Raw genomic sequence first — 6,000 nt, forward strand, 5'->3', positions numbered from 1 at the left:
CGATTTCCAGGGGCATTTAGGATTTAAGGGTCTTGCTCAAGGGCACATCGACCGATATTTCACCTAGTCGGTTCCTTCTATGTAGGGCGTTGAAAATGCCTTGGAATAAATAGGGGGAACAACTGAAGGAAGAGGGAAAAGCATGACACGTTCTATGTACGAGGGGAAAGCATGCCACATTCTATATACGAGGGAAAAGCATGCCACATTATGTATAGGAGGGGAAAGCATGCCACGTTCTATGTACGAGGGGAAAGCATGCCACATTCTATATACGAGGGAAAAGCATGCCACATTCTGTATAGGAGGGGAAAGCATGCCACGTTCTATGTACGAGGGGAAAGCATGCCACATTCTATATACGAGGGAAAAACATGCCACATTCTGTATAGGAGGGGAAAGCATGCCACGTTCTATGTACGAGGGGAAAGCATGCCACATTCTATATACGAGGGGAAACCATGCCACATTCTATATATGAGGGAAAAGCATGCCACGTTCTATGTACGAGGGGAAAGCATGCCACATTCTATATACGAGGGAAAAGCATGCCACATTCTATATATAAGGGGAAAGCATGCCACATTCCGTATACGAGGGGAAAGCATGCCACATTCTGTATACGAGGGGAAAGCATGCCACATTCTGTATACGAGGGGAAAGCATGCCACATTCTATATAGGAGGGGAAAGCATGCCACATTCTATATACGAGGGGAAAGCATGCCACATTCTATATAGGAGGGGAAAGCATGCCACATTCTGTATACGAGGGGAAAGCATGCCACATTCTGTATACGAGGGGAAAGCATGCCACATCCTATATACGAGGGGAAAGCATGACACATTCTATATACGAGGGGAAAGCATGCCACATTCTGTATACGAAGGGAAAGCATGCCACATTCTGTATACGAGGGGAAAGCATGCCACATTCTGTATACGAGGGAAAGCATGCCACAATCTGTATAGGAGGGGAAAGCATGCCACATTCTGTATACGAGGGGAAAGCATGCCACATTCTGTATACGAGGGAAAGCATGCCACATCCTATATACGAGGGGAAAGCATGCCACATCCTATATACGAGGGGAAAGCATGCCACATTCTGTATACGAGGGGAAAGCATGCCACATTCTGTATACGAGGGGAAAGCATGCCACATTCTATATACGAGGGGAAAGCATGCCACATTCTGTATACGAAGGGAAAGCATGCCACATTCTGTATACGAGGGGAAAGCATGCCACATTCTGTATACGAGGGAAAGCATGCCACATCCTATATACGAGGGGAAAGCATGCCACAATCTGTATAGGAGGGGAAAGCATGCCACATTCTGTATACGAGGGAAAGCATGCCACATTCTGTATACGAGGAAAGCATGCCACATCCTATATACGAGGGAAAGCATGCCACATCCTATATACGAGGGGAAAGCATGCCACATTCTGTATACGAGGGGAAAGCTTGCCACATTCTGTATACGAGGGGAAAGCATGCCACATTCTGTATACGAGGGAAAGCATGCCACATCCTGTATACGAGGGAAAGCATGCCACATCCTATATACGAGGGGAAAGCATGCCACATTCTGTATACGAGGGGAAAGCATGCCACATTCTGTATACGAGGGGAAAGCATGCCACAATCTGTATAGGAGGGGAAAGCATGCCACATTCTGTATACGAGGGGAAAGCATGCCACATTCTGTATACGAGGGAAAGCATGCCACATCCTATATACGAGGGGAAAGCATGCCACATCCTATATACGAGGGGAAAGCATGCCACATTCTGTATACGAGGGGAAAGCTTGCCACATTCTGTATACGAGGGGAAAGCATGCCACATTCTGTATACGAGGGAAAGCATGCCACATCCTGTATACGAGGGAAAGCATGCCACATCCTATATACGAGGGGAAAGCATGCCACATTCTGTATACGAGGGGAAAGCATGCCACATTCTGTATACGAGGGGAAAGCATGCCACATTCTGTATACGAGGGGAAAGCATGCCACATTCTGTATACGAAGGGAAAGCATGCCACATTCTGTATACGAGGGGAAAGCATGCCACATTCTGTATACGAAGGGAAAGCATGCCACATTATATATAGGAGGGGATAGCATGCCACATTCTGTATACGAGGGGAAAGCATGCCACATTCTGTATACGAGGGGAAAGCATGCCACATCCTATATACGAGGGGAAAGCATGCCACATCCTATATACGAGGGGAAAGCATGCCACATTCTGTATACGAGGGGAAAGCATGCCACATTCTGTATACGAGGGGAAAGCATGCCACATTCTGTATACGAGGGAAAGCATGCCACATTCTGTATACGAGGGGAAAGCATGCCACATTCTGTATACGAAGGGAAAGCATGCCACATTATATATAGGAGGGGAAAGCATGCCACATTCTGTATACGAAGGGAAAGCATGCCACATTATATATAGGAGGGGAAAGCATGCCACATTCTGTATACGAAGGGAAAGCATGCCACATTCTATATATGAGGGGAAAGCATGCCACATTCCGTATACGAGGGGAAAGCATGCCACATTCTGTATACGAGGGGAAAGCATGCCACATTCTGTATACGAGGGGAAAGCATGCCACATTCTATATAGGAGGGGAAAGCATGCCACATTCTATATACGAGGGGAAAGCATGCCACATTCTATATAGGAGGGGAAAGCATGCCACATTCTGTATACGAGGGGAAAGCATGCCACATTCTGTATACGAGGGGAAAGCATGCCACATCCTATATACGAGGGGAAAGCATGACACATTCTATATACGAGGGGAAAGCATGCCACAATCTGTATAGGAGGGGAAAGCATGCCACATTCTGTATACGAGGGGAAAGCATGCCACATTCTGTATACGAGGGAAAGCATGCCACATCCTATATACGAGGGGAAAGCATGCCACATCCTATATACGAGGGGAAAGCATGCCACATTCTGTATACGAGGGGAAAGCATGCCACATTCTGTATACGAGGGGAAAGCATGCCACATTCTATATACGAGGGGAAAGCATGCCACATTCTGTATACGAAGGGAAAGCATGCCACATTCTGTATACGAGGGGAAAGCATGCCACATTCTGTATACGAGGGAAAGCATGCCACATCCTATATACGAGGGGAAAGCATGCCACAATCTGTATAGGAGGGGAAAGCATGCCACATTCTGTATACGAGGGGAAAGCATGCCACATTCTGTATACGAGGGAAAGCATGCCACATCCTATATACGAGGGGAAAGCATGCCACATCCTATATACGAGGGGAAAGCATGCCACATTCTGTATACGAGGGGAAAGCTTGCCACATTCTGTATACGAGGGGAAAGCATGCCACATTCTGTATACGAGGGAAAGCATGCCACATCCTGTATACGAGGGAAAGCATGCCACATCCTATATACGAGGGGAAAGCATGCCACATTCTGTATACGAGGGGAAAGCATGCCACATTCTGTATACGAGGGGAAAGCATGCCACAATCTGTATAGGAGGGGAAAGCATGCCACATTCTGTATACGAGGGGAAAGCATGCCACATTCTGTATACGAGGGAAAGCATGCCACATCCTATATACGAGGGAAAGCATGCCACATCCTATATACGAGGGGAAAGCATGCCACATTCTGTATACGAGGGGAAAGCTTGCCACATTCTGTATACGAGGGAAAGCATGCCACATTCTGTATACGAGGGAAAGCATGCCACATCCTGTATACGAGGGAAAGCATGCCACATCCTATATACGAGGGGAAAGCATGCCACATTCTGTATACGAGGGAAAGCATGCCACATTCTGTATACGAGGGAAAGCATGCCACATTCTGTATACGAGGGAAAGCATGCCACATTCTGTATACGAAGGAAAGCATGCCACATTCTGTATACGAGGGGAAAGCATGCCACATTCTGTATACGAAGGGAAAGCATGCCACATTATATATAGGAGGGGAAAGCATGCCACATTCTGTATACGAGGGGAAAGCATGCCACATTCTGTATACGAGGGGAAAGCATGCCACATCCTATATACGAGGGGAAAGCATGCCACATCCTATATACGAGGGGAAAGCATGCCACATTCTGTATACGAGGGGAAAGCATGCCACATTCTGTATACGAGGGAAAGCATGCCACATCCTATATACGAGGGGAAAGCATGCCACATTCTGTATACGAAGGGAAAGCATGCCACATTCTGTATACGAGGGGAAAGCATGCCACATTCTGTATACGAAGGGAAAGCATGCCACATTATATATAGGAGGGGAAAGCATGCCACATTCTGTATACGAAGGGAAAGCATGCCACATTATATATAGGAGGGGAAAGCATGCCACATTCTGTATACGAAGGGAAAGCATGCCACATTCTGTATACGAAGGGAAAGCATGCCACATTCTGTATACGAGGGGAAAGCATGCCACATTCTGTATACGAAGGGAAAGCATGCCACATTATATATAGGAGGGGAAAGCATGCCACATTCTATATACGAGGGGAAAGCATGCCACATTCTATATACGAGGGGAAAGCATGCCACATTCTATATACGAGGGGAAAGCATGCCACATGCTATATAGGAGGGGAAAGCATGCCACATTCTGTATACGAAGGGAAAGCATGCCACATTATATATAGGAGGGGAAAGCATGCCACATTCTGTATACGAAGGGAAAGCATGCCACATGCTATATAGGAGGGGAAAGCATGCCACATTCTGTATACTCGGCCGTTAACCTCAAATCCCTCAGTAAAATGTACTATTTGACAATCTGACTGCACACAGCAGAAGACACACAGGACGCACAATGTAAACTAAATGAAAAGCTGCTCCATTAAAGGCCAGAAAATAATATGGTAGAGAACAACAAGAAAACCCAAGTCAACCCGAAACCTAAGAAATGGCATTCAACTTTAGAGTTTTATATACAAAGGTAGTTAATATTTCATAAGAGGAGACAATAGTGCCGCAGAAAAATAGCGAGAGACGGTAAACTTTCATTAATTAAGCAGGTTATTTCGCTGGGAGGGAATGTCGGCTCTTTTCTCGTCCATTCCTTTTATTGCATTCATACTGATATCTCTCTCACTCCAACCCCGCCCCATTCAATCCATTTCCCGCGCTCCGTCTCCCTCGTTCTGTGCTTTTTAAAACGGTGTAATAAAAACATACTAGATCCTTTCTAAATGCACTATTACTTATCATAGCCTTTTCATATTGTACCATCACGGGCGTTTTAGAGGCGCTATAAAAGCGCATCATTTATTATTCAAAAGTAGCGTAGTCTTTCTGCATACTTGTCTGCTGCGCTTTAGCTGCACGCCTGCCAGACTTCCCATTACCCATGCTTGGAGAAAATTGATAAAGGCAGACACACGCAATAAAAACAGCACCAGGGGCGGTCTTGCACGCGCACCCTCATATGCAAATCGCAGTAATTAGGCTATTCTAACATCTTGAATGCACCTATTCTTTTATTTGTTTTTTGAAAGATGGATGGATTTCATGCTTTTTCATTTATTTAGGTCAATCCATCGGTTTGATCCCCGATTAGTCAGTGGGTTTCAAAAGATGTTGAGACTATGAAGGGAACATAAGTGTCTCACACGTGCACCCATGGTTACACAGTTTGGCATGCTGGAGGTACAGTATGAGGTGACATCAACATGTGTTATAATAATGTACATTAATGTGTGTTTGGCTTGAACCCATCACATTACCACCCAACACATTGACATGCAGTTCTGTAATGTTAACATTATTAAACCGAAAAATCTCTCTGTTTCTTTCTGTGTCTGTGTGTGAATATTGTCCCCCCCCCCTTTTTTTTACCACAGCTTGTGTTAGTTTGTTCCATTGCAGTCAGCAGATGAGAAAGGACATAGAGAACTGATTAGGTTGACAGTTGCTGCTTTTGCTGACTCTAAGTCGCTCTAAAATGTCAAATGTAAA

Source organism: Oncorhynchus nerka, linkage group LG19, assembly GCF_034236695.1.
Source record: "Oncorhynchus nerka isolate Pitt River linkage group LG19, Oner_Uvic_2.0, whole genome shotgun sequence".
Taxonomy (NCBI): Eukaryota; Metazoa; Chordata; class Actinopteri; order Salmoniformes; family Salmonidae; genus Oncorhynchus; species Oncorhynchus nerka.